The 18,195-nt window shown below is 34.5% G+C and overlaps 1 protein-coding gene and 1 long non-coding RNA gene across 2 annotated transcripts in view; one reads left to right on the forward strand and one right to left on the reverse strand.

The window, feature by feature from the left end:
* LOC141452305 (G-protein coupled receptor moody) overlaps positions 1 to 18,195 on the reverse strand; it is a 477,977-nt gene that overhangs the window by 149,367 nt on the left and 310,415 nt on the right. The window lies entirely within an intron of this gene.
* On the forward strand, positions 11,126 to 16,986 carry LOC141453781 (uncharacterized). Its single transcript, XR_012458180.1, has 3 exons — positions 11,126 to 11,205; positions 11,306 to 11,380; positions 16,350 to 16,986. It is a non-coding gene; the product is annotated as an uncharacterized lncRNA (long non-coding RNA).

Genomic DNA, 18,195 nt, shown 5'->3' on the forward strand with positions numbered 1-18,195 from the left:
CTAGAACTTTCCTAAGAAACATGGTGAATTGTTTTATTCTCTGTGGATGGACAAAGTGAGTGTGGATACCGATAAAGGGCACAATAGATCCGTTTGGCCACTGCGCAGAGTACCACGGTCCAGTGATTCCAGTTGTCCACGAGACTGGTTGTATCGACAGACAGTGACTATATTCGTCCTCTAACTCCAATATGAATCCATTACCCAGTCATTAAGGCGAGCTAATTTATTAAACAGCTTAATTTTGTAACCTCAAACATTATTGAGGCATGAAATTATAGCCCAATTTGTAAAGTTCTAATTAAATAACTAATAATGTTAAATTAAATTTATTAAATTAGGTTTTTAGTAGCAGGGTATTATTTGTAGCTGCATTGAGTTTGTATTGAATTTATGATTATTAATGAATTGGGCGGTATTATTTATATAATACCTGTAATTAAATAAAACTTAGGAATATTGTAGTTGCTTTAATATTTGACATTTAACTTTATTAGTTCTGCGACTGATTTCAATAAATTAAATATCATTTCTAAATTTAACTTAACTGTAGATTTTATAACTTTAAATTTGTATTTCATGTTATTTTTGTTTATGGGTTCGCATGAATTAAATATTGTAAGAAGTAAAATAAAGTAATACACATTTACTTGGGCTTACGTCCAACCACCATAGGGTGACTAACAATCTCTATAAGTTTGTTAACACATAAACATTAAAATCCAAGGTGAAAACCGGAAATCGAGTTCAGTAGCAATACAACTTAGCATTGAGTTCTTCATCAGCATTATACGGGACAGGAATTAAACAAAAAAAAAAAATGGTTAGTGAAAAATATAATTGTTTTGACGTTGAAAATTAAAATGCATATACCAACGTATATACCGATTTTATTTTGTTTTTGACATCTGATTTAAGTGCAAGTTTAGCGCAGCAGAAAGAAGTAAACATTGGTCGGTTTAAGTTCATTGTTCAATTAACTGATGAGTTCTTTACTTATGCTGTAGTTTAAGTATTAATAATAATATGTAATTAGTAAGTAATCTAGTTTGTTAATATTAAATGTTAATACAGTTTTCTTCAATTACATTGTTAATCTAGGTGTTATCCCCACAATGTCATATATGAGTAAAATAAAATAGATATGCATATTTTTAGTTGGTTATAAAACTTCTTTACAACATGTTCTCAATTAAAGGGCTACATTTGAAAATGAATGAATTGTAATTACAAGTATTATTTATTTCTTATTAACTACGTAATTTGTGGTCACGTAAGACGAATTCAAGACTGAAATTTCGTTTTAACTCCGTAATTCAAATTACAACAGTAAAAGACCAACTCCAAATTTCCCTTTTTCTTTTTAATATACAAGTGAATGTGATGATTATTCAGAATAAAGATAAATCACAAGAATAATTTGGAATAGTGTTAAAAAGAAGTGCTTTTTAAATACTAACTATGATGATGAGATACATCTTTTATTATTCTAACAGAAAAATATTTATGGGTGATAAAAGGCCCAGCACAAGGGTCTGTGACATCTAATACATTCTAAAAAATATGATACTAGAAGTATGAATGAAATGTTGGGTACTCGCTGATTTGTGTACCATTTGGCGTTTAATCAACTCTTATACTTAACTTTTAAAACAGTAAGTTTTTGTTAAGGAGATACGGGACAGGTAAACTAAAAATTATTTTAAAAAACTATTTCTTTATTCTAAGATACATTACTTTTACTTTTATTTTTATTTTTTTAAATAACTTGTGTTTAGAGAAACACAAAAATCACAATTTGGGTGAAAATTTAAGTCCAAATTGATCTAATTTATATAATTAATGAGGTTGTTAAAGTGTTAAAAAGAAAATTGTATGCAAACATTTCTGTAAAGAAAATAATCAGCAAGAAGCCACGTGTAATAGGAGCCTCTCTAAACCCTTCTTGTAAGAATACCCAGTCGATAATCTCATTTGAATTTCAAAGCGAGAGGGTGGCTGTGGGAGTGACAGGCACGTGCGCAAGCATCGGCGGAAATCGACTCTATGGACCCTGGATCTACAGAAACAGGGTGACATGTCGCAGAGAGAGAAAGTGATGAGCCAGGAAATGTGCGGGTTTAGACGATAAGAAAAGAAATCAAACTAAACCATCGTGAGAGTGTAAACAATCTGACCTAACAAAACATTCACACCTCTCTATCGCTAGTTCTTCAAACTCTGTATTTTTATTAAACATTTGTTATCCGTATGTAAGGGAGGTACACTCTCGGTAGGGAAGTTACCTTAAGCCATATTTTTTAAAAATCAAACTACACAGCAACACTGAACAAAAATGTACAAAAAGTAAGGAAGTAGTTATAAATGTTATGAAATGCTTGAATATAAAAATAAATAATATAAGTTGGCTTAAAAATTTATCCTTCAACAGCCTGAAGAAAGAAAAAGAAATCAAGAAAGCAACATAAGAAACGTGTGAAAGAAAGGCTGGCTGCAAGAGGTTTGGGAGATGGTAATTGGGAAGATGGAACTTACTGAAACATGGAACTTACTGGATGTGTTAAGGAGTGTGTTCAGCTCAATAAGTAAAAGAGGTAAAGAGGTAAATTCAACCTCACTATGTCTTCTTCTTTATTTAGGTTGAAGATCAGGATTATCCGTCACCAAACAGATCCGATATTCCCAATCCCTGGCTAAAAAAAAAACTGGCTGTGTCATGAACACCGCCGTGTGTTGTACGTGAATACGTCGTTTATGTAACGGGTTAAATTTTTTATATAAAATATTTTTATTTATGTATTTAGGATGAAATCAAGGAAACAAATCAACTATCGTACACAATCTATGCCTATACAGTCCGTTGTCGATGTTGAAGCGATTTCATCATCCACTTGCATAATTTCAACCGCCCTAGCTGCAAATGTACTGACACCGTCGTTGATCCGCTCGGCCGCATTCATTCTTTTACGTTCCCGGCACAGCTTGACTCGGTCATATGGTGTTTTATTATTACCATTCGATTGTTCTTGAGAAGCCCTTTCCAACCGTATACGATCTCTGTATTTGGTTTTGGCTTTTCGACGCGTATAGGCCGACATTATTTATTTTTGATAATATTTTTTTATTCTAACACCTTATTATATTCGCTGTCAGTATTTTACACTAATGTTTTATGTACAATCGATAGATTGTGACGACAGCTGACGATTAAAACTTAAACGAACATCGTAGCTTCTCCGAGCCAAAAGTTATACTAATTGCAAATCTCGATACGCAGCAAAATGATCTCAAAATGGCGGCGCTTACCCCTGCATCGCGATGCGTCACAGTCCTCGCTTATCTTAATGAATTCTTTGATCCTTTAGCTATCCAGTAGTCTAATTTAATTTTGGATGTAGACGATAGATTCTAAACTATAATGCCAAACTGTATCCCCTGATTTTGTTATCATTAGGTTTTTGGATTGCCTCCATATGATAGCAAATTTAAAGACGTATTCACGTTAATAACGGTAATATGATAAAAATATTTTAATTAAAAAATGATGGTGAATTTTTATGACTATAAAAACATCTCTACAGAAATCTTGCGAGATTTGAAGTTAATAGAGAAGATTTCCCCTGTGGGAAAAAGCGCACATATCTTAAAAACTGCCAGACTTAGGGCTGACACGTACACTGGCAAAAAAAAAAAAAATATTGCAAATCTCAACAAAATAAGTACTATTTTCTCCATTATTGCCAACCAGAGTTGCACTCAGAAATTTTTCAGGTGCTTGGGGGGTTGTTTTATGAAGGAAGGCAATAGTTTTTTTAGGTTAAAACTATTCTTACAATTAGGGTATAACAAAATTACTTTGCTAATGATATTATTTTTGAGAATTTTAACAAAATAATTTAGGCAATATGACATTTAAAAGTAAAAAATAAACGATAATAATTGACAGTTAATTATAATAAGTAAGCAGTTTTTAACGATCAACCCTCTTGTAATTGTCAAGCATGCCAGTTTTAATTAAGCTTATTAATGAAATAAGCTTTTTAATTTTATTAAAAAGTGAAGGCACTATTCTGAAGGTGCTCGGACGGCTGATGCGATAACTGATATTTCAGTAAACCACTGGCTACAGTCTTACAGACACAGCTAGTCCTAATTCATTTTTGATGCTGAGATAATAAGAGGCAAAAATCAATTCCAGAATCGTGATTTTCACGGATATAAAGACGGCTCTATTAGTATTCATATTTTTAAGTAGATAATTCAACGCATAATGAAACTGCCGGGTTGAATCGTCTGACGAATAGTGTTTTATATATTGTCTGATGGCATTCAAAACAAAATAGAAATTTAAAGGCAGCTGTTTGGCCAGGTAAAAGTTCCCTTGAAATCCTTAAAAGGTCTGAGCCATTTCCTGCATAGCAATATGCCGCAATGATGCCAACAAAGCGCGGACTCGTCGTGGGTAAAATCCCAGGTGAGTAGCAGGCGGAAAAGTTCAATATTAGCTTTATTTTGCTAAGGTATTGCTCCATTAAATCCAGGAAGCCATTCGGACGTCTGAGAGGTTCTTGGCAGTCCATTGCAGGACACACATGTTTGTCAACGAATAGTCCAAGAAGCCCTTTCCGTATTCTTATTTCAGTTCAAAGAAACCGGATTAGAAAACAGTGAATAAAGATTAATTAGTGGGTGTTTCAACAAATCATCTGGATTGCGGTTCTACAAATTGACAGATCACTCCTCTCGGAATCTAATCTAATATACGAGGGTCGTTTGAAAAGTCCGTGCAAAAATAAAAACTACTTAATTTTTTGGGGTAAACCTTTTTTATTTTTCAACATAGTCTCCTTTTAGGCTTATACACTTCGTCCAACGCTGCTCTAGTTTGTTGATCCCTTCCGAATAATAGGATTTGTCCAAGTCTGAAAAATAGCCATTCGTTTTTGCAATCACCTCCTCGTTTGAATAAAATCTTTTTCCCGCCAGCCATTTCTTCATATTGGGGAACAAATAGTAGTCCGAGAGAGCCAAGTCTGGAGAATTGGGGGGATGTGAAACGAGTTGGAACCCTATTTCTATTAATTTTGCGACCACAACTGCTGAGGTGTGAGCTGGTGCGTTGTCGTGATGGAAAAGGACTTTTTTGTGGGCCAATCGTGGGCGTTTTTCTTGCAGCTCGGTTTTCAAACGGTCCAATAACGATGAATAATATGCACCTGTAATAGTTTTACCCTTTTCCAGATAGTCGATGAGGATTATTCCTTGCGAATCCCAAAAGACAGTCGCCATAATCTTTCCGGCCGAAGGAACGGTCTTCGCCTTTTTTGGCGCAGATTCCCCCTTGGTAACCCATTGTTTAGATTGTTCTTTGGTCTCAGGAGTGTAGTGATTTATCCATGTTTCATCCACAGTGACGAAACGACGCTTAAAGTCCTGCGGATTCTTCTGGAACAGCTGCAAACCGTCCTTGCAACACTTCACACGATTTCGTTTTTGGTCAAGCGTGAGCAATCTCGGCACCCGTCTTGCGGATAGCTTTGTCATGTCCAAATGTTGGTGCAAAATATTATGTATCCGTTCATTCGAGATGCCCACAGCACTAGCAATCTCACGCACTTTCACTCTTCTGTCATCCATCACCATATCATGGATTTTATCAATGATTTCTGGAGTAGTAACCTCAACAGGGCGTCCAGAACGTTCAGCGTCACTTGTGCCCATATGGCCACTCCGAAAATTTTGAAACCACTTATAATCTGTTCTAATCGAAGGTGCAGAATCACCATAATGTTTATCAAGCTTCTCTTTAGTCTCCTGAGGCGTTTTGCCTTTCATAAAGTAGTGTTTAATCAACACACGAAATTCTTTTTCGTCCATTTTTTGAAAATCACTCGACTTCCTCGATTCAAACGAATGCCAAACACAAAGAAATAGACCGATCTGGCTGATACTTGGTGTGTATTCTTCCAAGAGATGCTACTAACTAAACATAACCTCGATACGCGCCAGTGGTGCTATCTCTCTGACTTTGCACGGACTTTTCAAACGACCCTCGTACATTGCAATTACATTTTTTAAAAAATATTACAGGAAAAATTGTATTTTTTCATAAGTTTTTGTGAGGTATGTTTTAACCTTTAAATCGTTTTAGGGTGCGTCTTTGCTGCCAACTAAATCTCTATTAAAAGTTGTTGAAAAAGAAATGTTTTCAATTAAAACTTCTTCAACTGAAAAAGTCTCCAAAATTGCATTCTACATTTTTTATTATTAGTAATAATTTCTTTAAAAAAAAGAAATAGTTGCCAGTTTAATGGAGAAGAAAGGTCCTACTCCCTCAAAGAAGGCTCTCCTTTAACAGAACTTCTGCCTTCCTGGTAATAACCTAACTTTTCTAGTAAATCCTCTGCCTTTCTATTTAATCCTATAATAACATTCTGTACAGAAATTCTTTCCCCTTTAGTTGGAATTGTGTTCCAAGATACTGAACTATTTTTCTGGTTGTTCATGTTTTGCTGCTACCAGCTAGATTTTGGTCTTCGTTTAAGATGTTAGTCACGCATTTGTAGCCAGAAAAAAAAATATATATGTATTGTATTGTGGGGGGAAGGCTGTGAATATGGGAAATTTTGATGAAATGATTATGTAGAGAATAAGTAATTAAACAAATAAGGCTTATACTAGAGCAAATTAATATAGACCGTACAAACATTGTTTTGAAGATCAGATGATGTCCAGTAAATCATCACCATTTTTGCGCAAATAATTCTGCTGTCTATGGAGAGGCAAACCGCACAATTATATGCTGCAGTTTGTCGGCTAGACATTTTTTTTAGTAATACTTGTTATTAATTTAAAGTCGCTAGAGTATCGTCAAAATGATGAGAAATTGAAGGATCGACGCCATCCAGAAAACGATTCAATATTTTTAATCTCTTCAGTTGATGCGGCCATTAAGTTATTTTAGCAATAAATTCCACGGACCTAAAGCTGAGCGGTTTCTCTATTGAGTTTACCTAAAAAGAATCCATAACCCTCTCAACTTTCCTATAGCTATAAAATTTGAATCCAACAGAGAGGTATCCTGAGTTAGTGAATTCAGGCGAAGCGATTACGCCGCACCGGCGTTATAAGAAGTCGATAACCATGAAAGTCCTCCTCCAAATGTAGTCAAAAAGAAGGCGACCTGATGTTTTTCAGCTCTCGAAGGATGTCTCTCGACAACTGCAAGTATTTGTACAAAGACATGTCAACTACTAGCTCTTAAAGAAAGAACTAGATGTTTGTAAGTTATGGAGGATATATGTATAAGGTAAACCAGTAACTAAGGTCCATAGGCCTACTGTGTCTAGTACATCTAATGTGGAGTTCAATGATGTATTGGCCAACTTCATATTTTCCACTGTTCTTGAGTGACGTCACTTTAATTTTTTTTTTCTAAAATCACTACTTTCTTTGCAATAAAAATGTTATTACTCAGAAAGTTTTAGTCCGAATTTGATTCTGATGACACGGTTAGAAAGACAGATACATTTTCTAAAACTTGACACCATTTTAAAGCATAAGTTATTCTCCAAACAGCCTCAATCTTCCTCCGAAAACTGGGAAAATAAAAGTAATCGAAATTTTTAAGAAAATTCATTAGGCCCTTATGTGATCATTATAAGACCTAGGTGCTGGCACTTTTTATAAAAGTTTCCTTGTTTAATGGGCTTTCAAACGGTATATCATTTTCCAGGATTCCTTTTATCTTCGTATGGGAAATTACGTTTGTTTTGCAAGAAAACGTGTTTACGAGCACTCAAGAGTGTTGGTTATCAAGTTGTATAATTCATTGAAAACTCTTTTAGATGGACAAGTAGTCAATTTTTAAAGTAGATTGTCTTAAAATAAGGAAGTCAAAGGTTAACAAATTGCCTTTTAAACATTTACTGTAAATGTTAGGAAATATTTTAAACAAGTACTTAAACAAAAATTCATATAGTTTGTATTTACTCCAAATTACAATTTCACTGTTGAAAAAGATAAGAATGTGAATAAGCCTTAACAACCCAACTAGGTATCTTATAAAAAAACTTCCTTGATCTGTTAGACAGGGTTTTTCAAAATTTTCTATAGTACCCTATTTGAAACTAAGCAAATTAACCTTCGATTATAAAAATAGCACTTGTTTGAAATATGTCAAACAGATGCAAATTTGAAGTGACGTCACTCAAGAACAGTGGAAAATATGAAGTTGGTCAATATGTCTTTGAAGTCCACTTTAGATGTACTTCACACAGTAGGCCTATGGACATTAGTTACTTGTTCACCCTTTATACTTCTCCGTGCAAGGCCATAAACATAAAAGTGCCACTGCTCATTCACTTCTCTGTGCCTCCGTTTCATATATACCTATTTTCGTCTCACAGAAAACGTTTGTAAACTGCTATAAAATTACCAAGACACTTGAATTAAATTAAAATTTAAACGTTATATAAAGTTAAGGTAGCTTGCAAGCAAGTTGCTTCAAGTTCTTATTCATCCCTTTGCTAGTAAACAGCTGTGCAAAACTTTGCATGAAACTCCCCTTCGGTTTACTGGTATGCAAGACAGTATAGTTCCGTGCTTCCTCAGTTCTTCAGCGCATTTACCATTTTTCCATTTTCATACCAAGTTTAAACCTTTTCTCTGTAAACAGAAAGAATTCTCTTATCACTAAATGATTTCACTTTTACTTTCATGCAATCTTCACTTGAAAAGTTTAAAGGGTGTTTTATGCGAAATATAAATGCTGTACACACCTGTTACGTGCTCTCATAAAAGTAGAATTTGCTAGTAAAAAAGAAAGAATACGGAAACGTTGACCATTTTATTTTGTAGTAAGATTTCTCATGCTGCTGCACAGTAGATACTTGAAAAAGAAAAAATGCTTAGCACACTGTTAGCATAACTGAATACTTGGTTCAGTTAGGCTAGAATCCTCATTTCTTCTGAGAGGTCACGGATTTTCAACCGGCGTTCATTTTCAGAGGTTGGATATTTCAGGTTTGGGCTGAGAAATACAGAATTGCGGTTCTAATTTCACCAATGTGTTCTATAGTTAGGTACTTATCAATTATACTCGTAAGTACAGATGTATAGAACAAAGTAAGACTTTTATTCGTCCAGAAAACAAACAGATAATTTCGCCCTGCAACAACTTTTCATGCTCAGCAAATTCTGTAAGCAACTTCTCAGATTCACGATATCAAATCTAATTTAGTCAGTTTTTATTATTATTATATTTTATATTTGTTTTATAGGTTTTAAACCTGTAACAAAAGGAGTAGGTTTTATCCTTATCATTATCAATTATACATGCACAACAACAAATATAACTTACAAAAAAATAAAAACAAAATAATAACGATCTAACGTTCAATTAAATTCAAACATTACTCATTTAACAGAAATGACCGTAACATTAGTATATTTTAAACATATTTGTATACTCTGTGAATGTTACTATGAGAGTAATCATTAGCTAGTCTTTCCATTTCTCTTGTTAAATTAACAAGATATTCTCACGCTGACCTCCATTACAAACCATACAAAATTTATTTGAATCTATTTTATATATAATATTTTTAACAGAAATATTCAGTACAATCTGAGGCCCTGACATTCTGAATTGAAAGAATAATCTAATTATATGAAATGATAATTTGTTATTAAGATTTGGTTGTATTACTTATTTATTAAGATGAAGAGTTTTTGGTAAAAGTAAGAAATCTTGTTTATTATTAGATTTATCATTAAATAAAACTAACTGAGAAAGACATATTTTAGAATAGTTCTGAGAATTAAGGTTTACAATTTTTAACATTAGGTTAAGAGCAGATTTAACTATAGCATAATGAATCCTTAACCCACCACTCTCCAATCGTACAAGATAACCAAGGTGTGTTACGAGGAACTAATGTAATCAGTTCAAGACGTATAAATGTAAATTAAATGCTTCCGCACCCCAAAATATGTAGTTTTTCCGTAAATCTACAGACTTTACTCAAGGGAGGATCCGTGATCTTCATGGGTAGAGCAGTAATTCTATCCGTATTGGAGTTACTAGTCACACGACTAGCACAACCAAACTTGACCAACATAAGTGAATGATTCACAATCTAAGGTCGTGGGAAGGCCTCGATAGCCACAAGATTTTTGCTCAGTTCTTGAACCTGGAGACAGAATTTCAGGTGCTAACTTCCGTGCTCCCAATTAGATTTCTGCCTCAACTTAAAGCCTAGGGTAGGCTCTGCTAATTCAACGAATTTTTAGTAACTTCCTAAGGCCTGCTTTTGGAACTTACGGAACTCTTCCATTTACAGACAAATTGTCATTTACACCTCAAAGCACCACTCTTTTTAAGTACACTAGTTAAACTCAATAAATGAAGTCACTTCATTAAGAACTCTCTTAAACTACTGAAACTGAATTCATCAGGTACATTCCATAAAAATCAGTAGTTAGACTGTTAATGAGTATACTTTCCGCAAACGATTGCATTATGATAAGAGCTGAAAGCGGTAGCGCACTAAGTTCGATTTCTTAAAGCTTCTAAGGCAAAGCCAGGTGGAGAGAAGTGCAACGAGAGATGGCGGGTGGCCATAGAGGTGAAGTGCATTACTTATGCTAAACAATACAGTCAAATGAATTTACAGAACTCTGTTGTGTAAAAAGCGAGAAAAATGATTATCTGATCTAAAAATCTAAAGATGAATCTGATGTGGTTGAACCTTATGGTGAATGAGGTATCTTCAACCTTTCATTAGGACAAACAGAACTTCAACGAGGGATCTTCTTACAAAAAAAACAATACTAAATGTTAAGGCTTGACTAGTCGCTTAATAATACTTCACACTGGACCTAGTTACATATTTAAATCTCATTACAATCTGTCCTGTATTCCTCAGAGTAATTATTGCTGGTTAGAATATTCCTCAAGCGGTAATTGTATTGTTGAAACAGAACGTGAAATTTATGCAAATCTACAGCTTGTTGGACGTGTTGAATATCTAGCTCGGAGAATTGTGAGCAAATTGTTGTTTACTTGCTCAATATCCTGCTCCTTTTGGAGGGGGAAAATAACCTCCAATTGTTGTTACAACTTATTGAAATCAGTGAGAGGTTATTGAATCCATTTTGGCCAGAGGATTGTGCAGTGTAAAAAAATAAAACTAACACCAGTCAGTTAGTATTATTTTCTTTGTATAGAACATATTGTTTGTAAATAAGGAATTAATTGTGTTACTTACATCTTATTGGGATATTTTATGCATCTTTCTTGCAGAGTTTCTTCAGACAATGCTTTTCTAGCGAAAAAATAAGTGTTTTTAACCCAGCTAAACCTCACCTCAGAAAGCAGGTTATAAAGTTCAATATTTTTATATTTTTTATTTATTTATTTAACCTGGATAATAACTAATTCTGGCCACCAGTATGATATTCCAATTATATCATTAACGTCCAACGATTGATTAAGTGTCGAGGACGGAAAGACTGCTTCTACTATAGCTAGTAATTTTGTCTAGTTCTTACACATACTCCTTAACAAAAACTTACAGTTTAAAAAGTTAAGTATAAGGGTTGATTAAACGCCAAAATGTACACAAATCAGCAAGTACCCTACATTTCATTAATTGTACTTCATGATATTATTTAGGTAATTTTACCGCATTAATTTTCATTATTATTTTTTAAGAATTTATTAGATGTCACAGACCCTGATGCTGGCGATTTTCATCTATTTATTTATTTTTATTTTTAAATAAAAATCGTCGGTTTATGTTCATTCTTTAATGTGCTCACTAATATTTCGGTAAGGCGAATTCAAGTCTGAAATATTGTTTTAAATCCTCCGTGATTCAAATTTAAATAGTAGCAGACTCTAACTTTGTCTTTTTCTACTTTAACATGCATGTATCTGTGACAACTTCAGAATAAAGGGCACATTAAAGAGAAATAAGAAGAAGAATTTGGAATAGAGTTAAAATAAAGTACCTATTTATACAAGATGTAATATACATTTTATCACAATTATAACAAAAAAATATGAATGAAGTGGCCAGCATAAGGGTCTGTGACATCTAATAAATTCTTAAAAAATAATAATGAAAATTAATGCGGTAAAATTACCTAAATAATATCATGAAGTACAATTAATGAAATGTAGGGTACTTGCTGATTTGTGTACCTTTTGGCGTTTAATCAACCCTTATACTTAACTTTTTAAACTGTAAGTTTTTGTTAAGGAGATTTTTGTACCTTTTGGATAGATTTTTCTTTTTGTCTATTTTGCAAAGTTACATACCTGCTTTACAGATTTTTTAAAATTTGGAATAAGCAATTCTATCATTATAACCTGATAAGGTGTTAAATCGGAACCGTAACTACCACTGGAGAGATCTTTTTAAAGAATGATTATAGTTGCGGTCCCCAAACCATCCTCAACAATAATTGTTTTTGAGAAAGCGTTTTGAATAACATAGGGAGGTATTTGTAGGTAAATAGTAATATTAAACTGCAATTTCAGTACTTCTTTTTAAGAGGAGCAAGAAAAATAAACTGCGATTACAGTACTTCTCCCTAAAAGGCAAAGATTTTGTATCGAACGACAATTCATTGATGTAAATAGGTTCACTCATTGATAATTTTAACGATTGTAGTACTTCCTCTTAGTAGTTGTAACAGCATGATGGCACTTCACAGCCACGTAGAGGAGCTTTAATCACTTCTTCGTGCTAAATTTTATCAAAATCGGACTAAGCGTTATAGAAATATTGGTAATAATAGTTTTAGAAAGGGCCTTATTTGCGTGGGGCAAACTCCCCTCCTTATGAGGCAAAGCGTCGGGACTTTTAAAGTACAAATCTGTACAAAATTTCGATTCGAATGACACTTCATTCATGAAAATCGGTTCACATGTCGATAATTTGAAATGATTGCTATACTTCCCCTTAACAAGTGTAAGAGCAGATCGTCGCTTTATTGTTACGTAGGGGAGCCCTAACCCTATCATCCTATCAAATTTTATCAAAATCGGGACCAGATTTACAGAGTAATTAGTAATAATAATTTTGGAGGGGGCCTTACATTAAGGGGGCTAACTCCTCTCCCATTCGATGTACAGCGTCGGGAACCCCAAAAGGCACATCTACATAAAATTCTGAATCGAATGACACCTCATTCATGAAAATCGGTTCACGCGTTTAGGCGCTACGTTGTTTACAAAAAAGGTAACAAGAAGAAGAACAAGAACAAGAACATTTTTTGAAAAAGCCGTTTTTGCTCATTTTCGGTTACTTTTTTCTCAAAACCTATTAGATCTGGGTTGCAAAAAAATTACAGTTATAAAGGAGGATTTGTCCGATAATTTAAAGAAAATTTGGGATTTTTATCTTTTATAGAAAAAGAGAAAAAAATTGTCAAAGTTGGGTGTTTTTCAACGTTACGCTTTTTCGTGCAGTTTTTGACGATCAACCCTTATACAACTGTCCTACCGGACAGTTTTATTAAGAAACTAAGTCAAAAGAAGTCTCATTTAATTACTCTACTTCGGCTGTACTCACTTAAGGCACATCTCCTTCATTACCCAATCATGTCACCATTGGTACTCTATATTTTGTGATAGCCTTGCAGGGCCCGTTGAAAATATCTTCACTGATTCAAGAGTTGACAGATGGGGCAATTTGTTTTTTCATTATAAACTGGTCTTAATAAATTTTTCATCTGCCAGTACTACTAAGGGTTTTTCTCGAAGTCCTTACTGCGCCCAATTGTTTGCCTTGGATATTCCAGCAAGAGTACAACTGCAACATGTGTAAAAGCTCTGTTGGTATCTATTGCAGTGTGTAAGCGTAATGGTATAACTTGAAAAATCACTGTACCTAGAACCTATCAACAAACACATTTGCATTACTTACCAATATGTGGGAAATAGCACACTGTATCTGGGTATAAATGTTGATGGCTACCATTGCTCAGGGAAGCAAGTAAAGGACGAATATAAAAATAAAAATATCGGATTTTATGAACAAAACAAAGTATGACTGTTAGCAATGGACTGTTGTTTTGTAGTGCAGATGGTTCCCTTATAAGAAAGGGTCATCCGACCCTTCAGAATGTATTTGTCCATTTGTAATAATATGATTACTTATTTGATAGAAAATGGAAGATTAAGGTTATTCCAAACGATAAACCTTTTTTCAGGGAAGATTGATTTTGTAGTGAGAGATAAATATTAACTTTCTCTAATATTATTCTGATCTTATTAGAGTAAATATCATTATTTATAAAATTACTTTCCAACAGCCATTTGTGAGTGAATAAGTAAGGGGTCATAATTAGTACAATTTCCAAATATATGAATCGGAAAAATAAGACTGAAGCAGGCAGAATACAGTTTACTATTAGAGTTCCACAAGTTATTTATTTTTACCCAAAACAAGATTTATATGAAGCGATCTTATCCGGCACTGACGATGTCATCAATTTTTAATGATTTCCTTTTGAGGAAGGAAATACTGAAATCGGGCAGTTTTTTGATAACAACTGTCACCGAAGACAACCGTTTTGATGCCTTCTGAGTATGAAAAAGTGATATTTCAAATTAGTGAGTATGGGTGTACCCACTTAAACTAAAAACCAAAATTAAAAGAGTTTACCCTTGAATTTGGAACTTAGGTGCCTCCAAGTCGAAATCGGTTTTCATTTCAAATAACTAACCTCTACTTATATGGTATATTCCCCAAAACGAATCGATTTTCATTATATTCATCAAAAGCCTTTCAGTTTTGCCTTTCAATATACCATACCATTTCTTAATGTGTAACCCATTGGAATTTCAAATATTTCATCGTGCATTATAATTATCTAATTAGAATTTTGGATATGCTTAATAAAAGGTGTAGTAGCTTTACTGTAATATGTTACAAGTCTGTTCATAAATCAAATAATAACGTAACCGTGAGGGAACGGGTTAGCTCAGGGGTTAGAGTACGAGGTGTGTTCAATAAATAAGGTGAATTTTCAGATTTCGCGGGCTACGTACATTCGAATTACGAATGTTTTTTTTTTTATGTTGGTACACTTGTCTCGAACATATTTTCAAAGTTGTAGCTATATAGCATGTTTAGTTTGTTTGTGAGAGGCATAAATAAGGCAAGTGTTTTGCGAGTTCGGCGATTTTCTTCTGTCGAAAAAAATGGATCAACGAAGTTGCATCAAATTTTATGTAAAAAATGGAATTAAGTGCTCAAAAACACTTGAAATGTTGACAGTGGCGTACGGTGAGAGTACTCTGGGTCAAAAAAAGGTTTACAAGTGTTACAAGCTTTTCACAGAAGGTCGAGAAGATGCGAATGACGACGCTCGCCCTGGACGCCCCAGTACATCAACAACCGATGAAAATGTTAAGAAAGTAAAGAAAATTGTCATGAAGACTCGTCGAATCACAATTAGAGAAGTTGTTGAGGATGTCGGCATATCGGTTGGCACATGTCATGCAATTTTTTCTGAAATTTTGGGCATGAAGCGTGTGGCAGCGAAGTTCGTTCCAAAATTGCTGAATTTTGATAAAAAAAAAAAACAACCGTCGCATGAGCATCGCTCAGGAATTGTTGAATGACATTATCATGCCTCAGCCACCGTATTCACCAGATTTGGCGCCCTGTGACTTTTTCCTGTTCCCATGATTGAAGAGACCCATGAAAGGACGGCGTTTTGCGACGATTGAGGAGATAAAAACCGAATCGCTGAGAGAGCTCAAGGACATACCAAAAAGTGCATATCAGAACTGTTTCGAGGATTGGAAAAAACGCTGGCACAAATCTATTATATCTGATGGGGACTACTTTGAAGGAGACCAAATAAAAATCGATGAATAAATAAATATTTTTTGAGAAAAATGAAAATTCACCTTATTTTTTGAACACACCTCGTATACTGGATTTCATCAGTGAGATCCCAGGTTCGAAACCAGCTGCAGGCCCTTAGATTTTCTAAGGAGGCCGGTAGTGCACTAAAAAAAGCTCCGGGCGACAATTACCGCTTTAAATTAAAAAAATAACAGAACTGAGCTTAATTCATTATTCTAAACAATATTGATATTTCCCAATTACTAGTTATTATTTTTGCATTTAACAATCTAATATTTCATATAAAAATATTTTTATTGCATAAAACTTCGGCTAGTAGCTAAAGATAATTACTGTAAAGAACTTATATAAAGTACTTACACTAGATTTCTGTTTATTATGTTGATAAGGCAGTTGTTAAATGGAAATTATTATTATTGTAATTAAATCATTTTAATCACTTATATTTGTGTAATAAAGGGAAGAAAGATGTCACTGATGATAGAATTCAAACAACACGCAGTAACCAACCGACCACGAATTGTGGAATTGTGGTTTTGGTCAGAACTATTTGCCACGCTGGCTCCAACTAAGAGCCATTTGTTACCAAACAAGAAATCAACTAACTAAAGTTAGAACTCATCATCAACTGCCACCACAGCATTACTAGACCAATACTTTGATATCTTGCTGTTGTAACTATTTCGCAGTCAAAAAACTGTGATTTAGTTTCAAAATTATCGTAATAATGAACGTAGATGACAATAATAAAAAGCAAAAATTGTACCAATAAATAATTTTAAAATGTTTAAAATATATTTCTGAAGAGATGGTTATGATTTTCTTTTTCTAATTCTGTTTTTAAAATGGGTTGGTTTTAGTTTTTGGTTGTTATCTCGTATCGTACTTAGGGTTCAAAACGTGAAACAAGCCTCAAAGCCATTTGAAAGGCACCTCCAAATATCTGCAGTGCCCTATCAGTAAACAATATCTCTCTCTAAGAGGGATCAGCAAGGGACTACGAATGTACTCTTTCGTTTCTGTTTGGTGTATTACGCGAAGAGCCTTGGAGTTGCTGCGAACCCAAGTCTTAAAGACAGCTTTCGTCACATCCCTAGGTACCGTATTATAGTTTTTTTTTTTTTTTTTTTTTAACCTACGCCCAGGTCTCCAGCCTTGCGGCCACTGCAACCCAATAGAGCATTGCTACCCGGCTATATTGATTCAGATCTTTAGCCGACTCCCGAGCGTCTGCCAAAGCAGAACACTCCTCGAGGTATTATAGTAGAATGGTTCCTACCCATGAAAGGTTTCCTACAACCCACCCGAACTAATTTGTCCGCCTTCTCGTTGCCCATATGTTCTGCGATTCCTGGTAAGCAGGGTACTAAATTCAGTCATACATCATCCTACAAGTGACTTGGTAGGCACTAATCGCCTTGATTGTCACCTCCCAGGCGGAGTAAATGACAATTCTCCTGCCAAAAAGATTTCATTATAAGATCTCTTAGGCAAAATAAGTAATAGCCAAATATATGCTGTCGGTCCCCAGACAGAATCACTCAGTTTTGACGATTCTCGGGCCATACAAACCATTCGTTCGGAAGTTACTCTCGAAGTTGCGCATCCGATACGATCCATTCAATCAGTGAGCCTGGATCGAATCTAATGAACACTATCCTACTTTCTTTTTAAACAAACGAATGGCGGCTAACCATAGGCACACACGTCCGCAGGAGCCTGAGAGACCCCTGTCAGGTGCCGTCTTTAATAAATCCAGAAGATCCTTAGTCCATCGAACCACTGACCAAAAAAACATCATGGATCTAACAATCTTTGACATCCACCCGCATATTCATGGAAAATTGCAACTACTATGAGCAATATTCCAAGTGAAATGGTTCAATAAACTAAGAATAAGGGAGGTTCAGTTGTATTTTTGGACAATATAACTGGAGAAGGGAATAAATTTCACAGAATATTGGCCAAAGATGAAATAAATTGTAGCTGATTGGCCTCTTCCTTCTCCCCAAAAAAAAAACTTCGAAAAAAGAGGGAAAAATATTACGAAATAGACATTACGAAGGTTGGTAATTGAAAACTGTATTTACTAATAGTGTGTAAGCTTCAGTTGACAATCTGTGAAGGGAAAGTCTATCCGCAGTGAATGGCACCCATCCTCCTACTACAACAGAAAACGGCGATTCTTAACGTTCTTACTCGAATGCCCACGCGTTCATTCACCGACAAATTTTTATATATTTCTATCAGAGATATCTTTGAAAATTTCTTTATCTCCAGCTTTCTCCCTCTTGGAATGAGGAAG

This window comes from Rhodnius prolixus, unplaced genomic scaffold (genome assembly GCF_049639745.1).
Source record: "Rhodnius prolixus isolate KJV_2025 unplaced genomic scaffold, Rpr scaffold_3, whole genome shotgun sequence".
Lineage (NCBI taxonomy): Eukaryota > Metazoa > Arthropoda > Insecta > Hemiptera > Reduviidae > Rhodnius > Rhodnius prolixus.